Genomic DNA, 13,311 nt, shown 5'->3' on the forward strand with positions numbered 1-13,311 from the left:
CTTACAGAAAAAGTTCTGCTCTGAAAATTTGTATATGGTATCTATGTGGAGCGTCAGCCTTTGTATTCAGGATACCCAGCAATCCTAGCTTCCCCTGCATGTGCTGGGAATTAATGAACTCCCAATGGAGTTACATTATCCTGGCGCAGCCAATGAAGATGGCCAAAGATCATGAATAGCAGATAGAGAGTGATGTCCTGCAAGAGAATGGGGGACAGGTGTGTATTGCAGGATTTAGTCCTGCTTTAGGGTATTTTATGCACGTTTACCTGTAAAAGTCTCCCTTGTGTAGGAATTCAAAAGCCCTAAGACTGCTGCTATCTTGGATTTGAGATCAGCATCCATCAGACTAAAAGCAGATACTCTTGTGACTCTTTAAGATATTCTCCTTCGCTCCCCCTCCTATCACCAGCTTTGTTACAAATATGTAGAAATTAGGTCAATTTGACCCTTATATGCAAATTGCACTGAGCAAGTCAAATGGTATACTTACAAAGTTTGGCTAATTCCACTGACCATCTCTAGTAGAAAGACAAAGTAAGAGATTGAGGACCTAGGCTAGCATAGATAGTTTTTTGACTGCCAGAGCTATGACATGCAATGAGAGAGGGGAACTGAGACTTCTGAAGTCGACAAATTTTCCACCAAGTTTAAAGGCATACTACAAGTGAATAGGAAAACTTTAGGGAAAATGAGAGCACAAAAAAAAAACTGCACATAAACATTTTAATGAGGCTTTTTCATTAAAAGGGAAGGTCCACCTACACTGCCCAGGCCCCTTCGTCTTTATTAAATCGCCTGATATATGAAAGTGAATCATTGTTACAGTTAGTCAGGTTAAAAAAAGACATAGGTCCATCAAGTTCAACTACTAGGGAAATAAACATATCCCAGATAAAAACACTATAGACACAGATGAAGTTCCAAAGAAAGGCAGAAAAACCCTGGTACAATTTTCTCCAACGGGGAAAAATGAGGCAATTGGATGTTCCCTGGATCAACAGTCTCCATTATCTTTACTTTAGAGCTTTAATACCCAGTTATATTCTGTGCTTCTACCAAAGCATCCAGCTTCTTCCTAAAGCAAACTATAGTACTTGCTAAAAAAAACTTCCAAAGGGAACCTATTCCAAATTTTTACAGACCTTACAGAGAAGAATCCCTTCCTTATCTGGAGATCACATTTCTTCCAGATTCAATATGTACCTGAAAAGTTTCTTCTTCTGAGATTTTGCCTGCTCTACATTCCAAAGAGCTCATCATTCCCAGTTGAGAAGGGACCCAAAGATCTATTTTAGTGGAAGGTCCACCTTGTCAATGCTTAAAGCAGAACTAAATCTCCTTACACCTCTACTATCCACATTTCCAGAAGGGTTTCTCCTTACTTCATGCGGTCTTCTGCCATCTTGATTGCCAAGATGACCTAACTTCTGAGCAGGTACGGAGGGGTGAATGGCTGGGGAAATGGCTAGGGGTGTCATTTATTTCTGCACATGAAAAGGAAGCCAATATTGCTGAGTTTCCCTGGCATGCGCAGTTCAGCTTTGATCTCAGAAACCTAGAGCGATCAGGCAGGTAAGACACATTATTGCATGAAGAGACTTTGCCTGTCTCTTTTTGCAAAAATTATCTGTTTGATCATGCAAACTTTAGTTCCACTTTAATTTTTCTGTGCTTTTTACCCCAAATTTTAAATTTTGGTCTTTAAATATGTCTGTCCCTTAATCTAACTGCAAACAGTGATTGAAGATGCTTGGGTTGATCTCCTTCCTGGGCTGTATTTTGGGTTTTTTATGTTTACTATATAAATCTGAGGTGAATACAAAATGAAAGACAAATAACCAGGCACACACTTAGTGTAACAACTGCCTGGTATACATACAACATAAAGCACAGTGCTTAAATTTGGAAAGGCGGCTTCATTAGCATTGTTCTAATATGCTAGCATGCACATGATGCATACAAATTGGCCCCATGTAGTGTCTACAAGGACAATAAAAGCTATTATTTCATTGTTTGGTGGTTAGTATATGTCACACATTCAATGCTGATCTTTACAATTACATTAAATTGAAGGTCATATGTTGATGAAGGTGTTAAATATAAGCAATGCCCTGCATTTATTGCACTTGAAATATGGAGATGAATGGCAATTAGGCCAAGTCTAGACAGGATGAATAATTCCCGAAGAGCCCCCAGAGAAACACTTGGGATTTGTGTTCTGTGGTGAAGATAAAATGTTTTGCTCCCAAATCAGATACATTTATGTAGATAATAAAATCAGTAATTGAAATCTAATCACCTTGTGCAATGCACAATAGGAAAAAACCCAGAGCACCTCTGAGCAAACCTAATGCAGTGATTTGCTCAAATTTAATCTTTAATACCTAAAGCTGGGTTCATTGTTCTGTGGTGTTACACTGGCCAATAATGGGCAGGACCTGCACCGAGAGCAAGATGCATGGAGACCATTGGCTTGCTTTGCATTTGGAGCTTCCGTCATATTCTTCCCAGCTTGGTACCTATAGACCTACTGATGGAACAGCCATAAAGCTACGTACACACTTCCAATTATTATCGTCGGAAAACGAACGACAAACGTTCCTGCAAGATATATACGAACGATCGTATAGCACCGATCCTGCACATAGAGGTAACGACACGATCGTTCGTAGATATTGTACACACAATAGATACGATCGTTTAAGCGATAGAGGAACTATGTGCACGACAGGAAAGTGAATGGACGTTCGTTCATCACGCGTGCTCTGAACATGGACGATCAACGAATGACCGTACACACGAACGATGTTCAACGATCGTCGTCCAATCCGATCCGCCGGTCCGGTCGTTCGTTTCCAACGAGTTTCCTCGTTCGTCGGCGTCGTTGGTTACTTTTTTACGAACGATTTTTTGCCCAATCGATCGTTCGTAGTTCGATTGGAACAATAAAAATTGGAAGTTTGTACGCACCTTAAGTGTCTACCCAGTGGTGTCTGGACTGCTACAAAGTTAGCCAGCCAATCTTATCTGCAAATATAAAGGATCAATCCAGGCAAGTGCTGCCCACCTGTATTGGAAGATGGACATTGCAAACCAATGCAAAAGATTCAGTAGGGAATTAAATGTACTTGACTCTTGTTAATGGTCACATAATTTGAAGGTCTTTTATTGTTGCCCCATTCTCCCCCATTTACTGGCTTCCTTTAATGCTATGACACTTCTCTATTTTTTCTCCTTTTTGCTTTTTAATTTTTGCCTGCTACCTGTAAAATTTCATAGCATAGTATTAGTGTACTATTGATATACTCGTCCATCTTTCTCGAATACTTCATTTAATTTTGTTTTAAACATGTATGAGAATTAAAGATTTATTTTAACTTGCGAGGAAATTCAAAGGTATTTTATAACTTGGTATACACATATTAAATGAATTCTTTTATCTTTTGTCCATTGCTTAGTATGAATATTCATTATGAGGGTCAAGTCACTTTGGTGCAATGCTGGTAAATTTGTTTTGCCGTTATCTAAGCTTGTTATTTGGTAAAAGCTGTGTGTCTGACTGTATGTCATGATTTTTCTTTTAACAAAAACCTTTACAAAGGGGGTTAATAAAAGCTTCATTGTTGTATAGCCTGTTTAAACTTGTGAATTGCTGAAGATGCTGTGCTGGAGGAAGCAGATCATGGCTAAGCTGAACAGACTGTGTGATCTTTGCTATCACATGACTGATCACAGGGAACGCATAGGAACAATCGCTGCCCTATGCCTAGTTCTGCTGTGGTTTTTCTTAGGCTGGCAAATAATGGTGTAGTGGGCCCTACAAGTCACATTTCAGGTCAGTAAGTAGGAGACAGAACAGGCTTTGGTTCCTTCTATAATACTGTTTGTAAAGAAATATTCTGGCTGCTTTAAAAATTAATTGATAGAGTGGATAGAGTTGATTTACTAAAGGTTGTTCACACATGCGATGCAGCTCTGTTCAAGCCAACTATCTAATTCAATGCATGGAGGAAAAAAAAAATTCCTTGCACATGATTGGGTGTTCTTGCAAGGGAAAATTTCACTTAGTAAAGGTAGTGAAGACTCACCTTGCAAGAGAAATGAAAGAGGAACAGCCCTCGTTCCTTTAGGCTACGTACACTATTGCAATGGTCCTCGTCCAATATCGGCCCTGAGACGATTATCTGGCGTGTGTCCATTGTCAGAGCGACCGTCCTGGCGGATCTGCGGACGGTGGACGATGAACAATCTTTTTGGAAGTGAAGAGGAAGAGCGCGCAGCAGGGTGCCGCTCCATCATTCTCCCCCTCTCCTCTCCATAGAGCAGAACGGTGCTGTATGTAAAGCACTCGTTCATGCATCGTGCAGTAGTTTGTCATTGGAATGCCTTTCAAATGACAATTATTGCAAGTCTATGTATGCAGCCTTAGTAAATCATACCCAATATGAGTGAAAAATCTCTCAGTGTTATTGGAGAAGCACAAGTCTTTAAAAGGAAGAAAAAAAAAATAAAATATATGTTCGATTGTTTAAGAAATGGTTCCGGAGAAAATTACAGTAAACCCTAACAATTTAAATGAAGCCAAAATGGCATGGATCCTATTTGATATAGGGGGAACCTTTTTCAAGCATTTATACCTCCATAGGAATGTTTTAAAGTTTTAAATAATTTTTGGTCCCAGGAAGCCCCTCTGAAAAAAGTTTTAGGAGTTAGCGGGGAAAAAATACCTTACATTGGTGGGAGGGAATGTTCCTGTTGGCTCGCTAAAGTAGCACTAGACTCTGAACGAAGTAGACTCCATTGGATCGAAAGTTGGTTACAGTCCTGCAATTCAGAAACCCTAGGGTTCTATAGAAGAGCTAACCATTAGAAACAAAAGATATATAAAATTATAAAAAATATATCCCATAATTCTTTCAATAAACTAAACTTACCTGTCTGATCACAGTCTTTCTAAATTCACTCACTTGTTCTCCTCTTCTGGTTTCCATCTTCAGCCATCTTAATTAGCCCAGGATGTGTGTGGGAGTCCATTCAGTCCTAGTAGCCCTGGTGAATGAACATTCTAATCTTTTCACTCAGCCTAAAATCTCAGCTCTGGTGATTACCCAAAAGCACAAAGTAAAAAAAATTCAAGAAATGTTTCAGCAACCACTCCACATTTCTACACATTTCCTCCATGTTTTATGAACTGGATCTAAGGAGTAAATATTTTTAGTATGGAATTTTAATTAAAATAGCAAACATTTTAAGAAATCCCTGTAGACTGCATAATGATGAATGTTTCAGTTTAAATGATAGATCATATGAATTACAGATTACTGTTCTATTTTAGATTATTTTTCCATTTGCAATTTAATTAGACCCAGGATTCCACTTTGACTTCTGCTAATGACATTGCTAATAACGGTGATACCTCATAAACTGGCTGGATAAAATTTAGGCTTTTGCAAAAGCCCATTCTTTTGTTTTAAACTGATGGATGCACAAGACTTAAATCTGATATCTGAATCACCAGACTAGATGGGAAAACCTGCTAATCAATTGACAGGAAAAAACTTCATATTAATTGTATATACCAGGGTTTCCCCAAAGGTTACTTGGGGTCCTTGATCAATGAGCAGTTTGTGGCTCTCGGGTGAGGATAACAGATTCCAATGATCTGTACAGGGTGACACTGTATCCAATGACAAGCAATGTACTCCCAATGTACTGCAATCTGTGGATATCTAAATTTATAGCAGGGGTTCCCGCATGTTGAAAAGGTTAATATTCCATATAGCTGTTTACCTGAATATCCATTTCAACAAATTTTAATTCAAGCAATTGTATGTTATAGAATGAAACTAAAGTACCTCTATAGGAAATATGTAACTATGTCTCTTTGTTCCAGGGCAGGAGGATATACAGACAACCGAAAGAAGCATGGGAGTTGGTAAGTAGCTGCTTTGTACAACATAAACTTGTCTAAAACTGCATTGTGATTAAACAGATTTTATTACGCAATGTTATTATAAAGCTTTTTGCTGCATATTTGACGTATTGCATATGGTTCTCTATCTGCTGAGGAGAGATGGAATGTTAAATGCCAGATGCCATAAATGTGACTTTTTTTGGGGAATAAAAACATTTTATGATTTTTTTCATTGTAATATATATTTTATTTTTCTGCACATCTGTTACTTCCAATGTTCTACCATTTGTCAAGCAAAATGAATTGGCATGTTGAATTTTTGCATAAATGTTTTTATACCTCTGGCATGTTGGAACTGATTGATGGATGGTAAAGAAACGTAAGGCAGAGCTGTTACCATTAGCAACAGTAAAAAATGACTTTACTATTGCGGGATAGGACAGCTGTGGCTCCATTGGTTGCTCCTACGCTCTCTTGTATGGATTTGTTTAAAATGAGCCACAGGGTTATCATACTACAGGATATGTTGTGTCAGAAGGACTAAAAATGGCTCACAGTTTGGGGCTAAAATGTGCCAGAATTTTTTTTTTTGTATAGATCAAATATTAATATAACAAGCTATTTCTAGTTTCAGAATGCAGTTTTTTTGAGTTTTTTTGTATATCATTTAAACACTTCAGGCAACATCTAAACACACAATTGAAATGCATACTGATTATATGTAAACTGTTTTACTTGCTATAGGATCTGTAAGGATAGGTTCAATCCTGCATTTTCTGCTTGATTCTTGATGACAGGCTACATAGCAAGAGTCCCCCTGTGGCAGCCCCATAGGGAATGAATAGGGGTGACATTGAATGGTACTAGTACCACTCCCTGCTGCCCACTGTCCAATGTACAAATGCTGGATGGTTAACCACTAGGACAGTGCAAATGTTCGAGCAGCTGGCAAAGTGCCAGTCACACAGAGCCGCACATGATCACGTGATTCAGAGACTACTGATCTAGGCCCTTCTGCTCCACACCATAGTCAAGTCAGTAATCTTTTTTTTTTTTTCTCCATCATAGTGAAAAATTTAGAATTGAACCTTAAACCTCAAACCCAGAATAAACCCAGAATTGTTTCTGAAGCACTTTTTCAGTATTTTGTGAGAAGCCAACATAAGAACAGATTTCAGATGTTTATAGGAGTTATTTACAAAATAAGTCTTTATTTGCTTGAAGCTTAGCTTTTTATAGGACTTGATGGACGTGTTTTGTGATTAATCCATTTTGTACCTCTTTGTCTTGTTACCAGAAAAGCCCATGTTGTTTGGCTTTAGGCTTGCCAGGAGATATAAGTGTGCTCAGGGCAAAAACCTGTCAGGTTTTGTTAGGGTATTTTGGATTTGTGAATGGAAGCAGGGACATGCTTTCGGCAACCCGGGCCCTAATGCTAATGTTTTACATGGCATGTGATGATAGTCACTAAGTTGTAGCATACAACATCAACCTTTCTACCCGACTCTAAAACTGTGTACAGATGCTAAATTTTCCCTGCTTGACACAATAGTTCTTGATAGGTGAAAATCTAACATGTGCAGCTGTCCCTATCGCCATTTACTGATCATTTCACTGAAACAAAAAACAGGAACATTTCTGTTCATCTTTGCCCCTCTCTATAGAACTGAGCAGATCTGTATGTGCAGTGCCCATCTGCACCACTGTTACTGCAGTTGATTACCTATGATTGTCTGTACTGGGCCTTGGTTGTCTGTATTGGGCCTTGGTTGTCTGTATTGGGCCTTGGTTGTCTGTATTGGGCCTTGGCTTTTGTGATTCTGCCAGTGATGAATACAGACACTATAGTTGCACATTACAGTACCTGTGTTGTGGGCAAAAGACTAGTCACCAGTATTACCTGCAGATCAGAGTGATATTTTCACCAATACAGAATCCCAATGACTTTATCTACATGCTTTCACAGAAAACACAAATCCAAAATCATCAATTGTTATTATATGGTTTCTGGTTGCTGCTTTGTGTCCAACCCCAGAAGAACTCCATTTACAAGCTAAATGGTGATCTTTTTCAAATACAGGAGGTTCAATACTCTGTTCCACATTCCCAAATGTGTAGTGCGTAAAGTATACAAAATATGAATGTGGGAGTCTTACTTATGATTTACAATGCTCGTAAGTCATATTTGTACCATCTGTATCCCCCTAAAACAACTGGTCTTCTAAATATGTCAGGTGTATCACATAAATAATAAACATTAGACTTGGATTTCCCATTTTCTACATATGTGTTTTTTTTATTTTTAGTAGAAAGTTACCTATCAGCTGAAGCTATCATAGTCTGGTAAAAGAAATCCAAAGAAAGGTGTCTAACCTCATGCAAAGTATTTGTACAGTGGATCACCATCACAAGATATTTGTTTTTTTTTGTAAATTTTTATATTGGCCACCATGTAGCCACAGATAATTTTATTGCAAAGTCTTCAAACTACTTGCTATTGATACTAAGGTCCGTAATATCCAAACCTAAAAGAAATGTAGGACACTGTATAAATGTTATATCCTTTCAAAGTTGCTTTTGTTAATTAGTTGGAAGCCTTCCTTTTGAATATCTTGTTTAGAAAAAATATTTTCTTTATCATATTACATCCAGTTTTAAGTTGGAACAATTGATGTCCTTCAGGCACCATCCACATAAATATAATGCTAAGAAACATTGGAGTGGACCTTCCACCAGATTTAAAAGGGTGAGAGGGGAAAAATTTAACAAAGATTCGTTCTTCCTCCTCCCTTTTATTGTGTTTTGACTACTTTCTATTGGGAGGGTATTTTCACTTCCTAGGTGAAGATGATCTTTTATGCTTCTAGTCTTTCTGAATACAAGTCACAAAGGCCTGAAGGCTGAAGGTGCTTAAATTCGGGATTATTTCACACCTGCAGAGTTTACTTCTCCTATGTCTACTGCAGAACCTGTGTCTTAAATTGTGGTGCATGATGAGATATTCAGCAGTAGAGTGAAAGGATAGTGAAGGACAATTTTTATATTTTTGTGCACTGGGGTACTATTGTGATCCCTTCTCTAAAGAGGAAGGGCCACCCAATTTCCCCAGACCCCCCGGGGCAAAGCTCCTGACGGGGCCTGGGTACTAAGGCCACCCAGCTGAAGCTGTGAAGGTGAAGGTTGAAAGGCATAGGTGTAATTTATCAGGAGTGGGAATGGGAGGTCCTCTTTAAATGGGCAATGTTGTAAAAAGTGGTACCCCTTCCCCCTGACCCTCCTCTGTTCATTTTGCCAGAACTCCCAGACCTCTCTTATTGCATTATGTTTAAAAGTGCATAGTGCCGTTGCATATTTTGGCATTTTAAAATAAACTCCCTCAATTTTGGAGAAACAAACAATAGAACTTTCTCTACTCTGTGACAAGTGGCGGAAAGTAATTGGAATCTCCCCAATATGGACACAATCAGAGGTTTTTACTTATTTTTTTCGACTTAATGCTAATACAAAATCTAAAAGGCTTAGCAGAAATAAGTCTAACTGTATTTCTTGTATCCATAAAATGGCACCTACACACAGTACTTGTGCTTTAGTTTGTGGTTATGTTAATATGCTGTAAGAACTGTAGTTGGAACAGGTTTGTTACTGCACAGCTCTAAGTATGTAATTTATCAGAAATACAGTAAATGCAATGCAAACACAGGTTGAGTAAAGTTCTGTCATTGTGCAAATGGCTGGAATTATCCATTTCAGAAACCACTTAGAGGCTTAGAGCAAATTTATCATAAGTGCTATGAGATAAGCAGTCCAGGGAATTGCTTAACGTCGGCAGGCGCAACGAATGTGATGCATCTGGGTAATCTTTCTTTATTAGACTTTCTGAAGCAGATTTAAGACAGTCATAGACAATTATGACATCAGCAACACTGTAGTGCACATATGACGGTGGAATGAAAGGGGTGATTGGGGACTACTTCACCTGGATGGAAATAGGGTAATGAGCCATGTAGGAGGTCAAGGATATAGGATTGCATTTAAACATAAGTCATTATTTTAAACCATATCTATGGGTTTATGTTAACCCCCATCCCACACCTCTCTAATCCCTTAAAATAAAAATATATTACAACACATTCATACTAGCAAGTTCATGATTTGATGCTCCAGCACGGTCTTCTGGCTTACTTAGTTACTGGCTGCCCAATGTGGACTTTTTCTAAAGACTATCTGCAAGGTAATTTTCTAATTGTTTTAGTAGACGTTGACAAGCAATGGGAACTCTCCAATGCAATTGGCTCAGCAGTTGCCCTGGAAGAAAAAGCGGAACTGTTAGGCTAGGTACACACGTGCAGTAATTACTGTTTGAAAACGAATGATCAATGATTATTTCCGATTATTTTGAACGATCGTGCACAATTTTGTACATGCTGTAACAATACGCTTTTTCAAATATAATCCACCAATATTGTACACACTAGATACGATCGTTTAAACGATCGTTCAAACTATGTACAGGAGAAAGTGTATCACAGAACAATCCACGATCACTGAACAACAGTACAGACAATAGATTGCGAACGATCGTTGCCACCAATCAGATCCGTTGGGACGGTCGTTTGTTTCCAGCGAGATTCCTCGTTCCTCGCACTTTTTTGTTAACAATTATCAAACAATCTGTCCTGTATCGTTTGTTTCCAACAACAATTATTGCACATGTGTAGGCAACCCTAAGGATTTGGACAGAAATTTAGGCAAGTTTCTATTTCTAACGAAAATGTTTGATCCTGCAGGATAGGCAAAGGGAGGTGAAATGTAGGTTTGAACCTATGTCACCACCTTCAGATATAATATTTCTCCATGGATTGACCGAAATAAAACAAACCCTTTATAAACTAAATGATTAACCTTCGTGTGGAGTGCAGTGTTAGGTCTTTTGTTCTGCTATATATTACAAAGTTAGGTTCTTATGTATGAATAGTCTACACAGGCTAGATAATAAAAAATTGTGGCATACCATTGTCCAACATGAGATTAGTTTAAAAAGAACCATAGTAGAATATACAAGTAGACATGCTCCCTTGTCCCTACATTTCCATGGGAAGATAACCTTAATTGCAGTAGGTTCTGTTCTTCACCCTGTGTATGACCTCTCATTGTCTTGACTGATCCCCGGTTCACCCAGTGTCAAAAAGCTGTGGGAAAGTCATTTAGACACTGGCATCAGCTGTTAGAGGCATTGTCCTCCCATCTTATCATTCTCTCTGGTTGAAGGTGTCTGTGATGGCCAACTGCTAGGCAGGTGAGACCCATTACCATCATGTTCCCATTGTGTTGCAGCAGATTTTGCAATCTGTTCCCCAGTGATCAGGTGTTAGGAAGCTGTTGAAGATGGAAGGGGTTCATTTGGGAGGGGTTACAAGGCTTAATTCCCACGAATACAGAAAAGGGGATGAGAAAGATAGAGCAAGGGGGATTCTCTGCATGAGTTCCCCACTGATGTGATCATGTGCTTTCAGCCTGAGATTTTATTAACAATTCATATGGAAATCGAGGGCACTGAAGGAGCAGATTCTCACATAAACTTGATCTATTCATGAATGCGGTTCTCTGTTTGCCCTGACCCGGCATGGCTTAAGATACGCTTGCAAGCCAGTGTGCTCGACACACACAAAAAAGTAAAATGAAAAGCAAGCACATTCCTGCAGAGCACACAAAGGCAATGGAGCATAGTTTCAGGCCTCTCCCTAGAGTTCTGGTCTTATCCGTTTCCTACCAAGACCTCTTCTTAAAAGTTCTTACAGGAACATTCTGATTTTACAGGGGCTCGTCCACACATTCTGCAAATAATTCTTTCACATATTACGTAAGTACTTTATTCGGTCTAATAATCCACAGTGAGATGTTTAAATATACACCGTAGAATGGTCTACAACAACATAACTTTAACTGAAAGCTAAGGTCAGACACATTGGGCACACAAGAGTACCAAAAAGTGGTCTACAAATTTTTTTTATTAGCCTCCCTTACCCAATATCACAGGGGTTTAAGGAACCAGCTCTGAGCATGAATGGTCTACCAGTCTTATCATTAATATAGGTACTGCCCAAAAGCACAATATATTTCTTCACTTATATCCTGTGTTCAGTAAAATAAATTCACCCACCATGTAGTAGGAACTTAAAGTTGAGCTTTTGGTATCTGCATGTGTATATTCCTTTCATGTCCCAATATACATAAGGGTATCCATGAGTCAAAAAGTGCAGCCGGGGTAAGTATCCTTCTGCAGGCAGAAATAATTCTTCCCTTAGTCTTCTCTTTCCCACTCATTGGTCAAAAGGTGAAAGTATGCACCATATGTATGTGAGATTATTATTAGAGATGCTATTTTGCAATCCAATGGCATGATTTTTGACTATTTCACAAACTAACAGCAGTTATACTATAAAAACTATTAAACGATATTGTTTACTTGACCCTTGGCATGAGCTTCATAAGTGCATTTCTTGTAAAAACAAAGGTTTATAAATGGTAAACCATTTCTATGTGTAGGCTATGCATAGCTCTAGAAGCATCTGACTTTCACTCCAGCTTATGAGGTCTTTAGTCTGTGTTTCTTTTCAGTGATTTAAAGCTTAAAGTATCATTTCCCTATTGACTCTCTAGCTGCCCGACAAAGCTTTACACAGCATGGGGTTGTCTTGTGTTTTAGCTGGGTATGTAAATACTGGTTTACTGGTGAATACAAACACAGGAAGGCGACACAATAGACCTGCCACTACAATCAATCCAGAGACATCTTGTTGGCTAAATTGACTCTCTGACAACTACTCTCTAAACACCAAACTGGGTGGGGGGCATTATGCCACTATGGTGATTGTCAGACACTGTTGAGTTTTGAGTTTTCTTTTGTAGTGGTATAAAATAAGAACTAGTTTTTCTGAGAAAAAAAAACTGTCAGTAAATACTGCTTAAAGTGGCACAAACACAAACAAAAATGCTTACATTTACAGGTGCAAAGGTGCAATCCTAGTAGTCAGTCCAGTGCCATCCTGTTTTTCTCCATCCCAACATGGCCACTTCCTCTTTTTCCTACTCCACCCAAACTTGCATTGCACAGAATCTGTGCCACTCTTTTGGAAAATGTATATCTTATTGTGCATGTGTGACTTCCTTTTTACGGTAGAAGAAATCCCCTGCTACTCCATATCCATAATCCAACATGCGTAGAAAGACCAGCACACAGTCTTCTAGGTTACTTACATCATGGCTTCAAGCTTCCTATTTAGTCTCTGCCACGGCAGTAAAGACATAGGGGGAAGTGAAAATTTTGTGATAGGTCTTAAAATAGTGGAACATATCCAAGATTTATAAAATAAAAAGCTTTAGCACACATCCAT

At 38.6% G+C, this 13,311-nt stretch overlaps 1 long non-coding RNA gene across 2 annotated transcripts in view; it reads left to right on the forward strand.

The window, feature by feature from the left end:
• The window catches only part of LOC140344892 (uncharacterized), a 266,326-nt gene that overhangs the window by 90,051 nt on the left and 162,964 nt on the right, over positions 1-13,311 (forward strand). For both annotated transcript variants that reach the window (XR_011923700.1, XR_011923695.1), the window contains one exon: positions 5,897-5,938. This is a non-coding gene — a long non-coding RNA (uncharacterized lncRNA). The remainder of the gene's footprint in view (positions 1-5,896; positions 5,939-13,311) is intronic.

The sequence above is a fragment of the Pyxicephalus adspersus genome, chromosome 1, assembly GCF_032062135.1.
Source record: "Pyxicephalus adspersus chromosome 1, UCB_Pads_2.0, whole genome shotgun sequence".
NCBI lineage: Eukaryota > Metazoa > Chordata > Amphibia > Anura > Pyxicephalidae > Pyxicephalus > Pyxicephalus adspersus.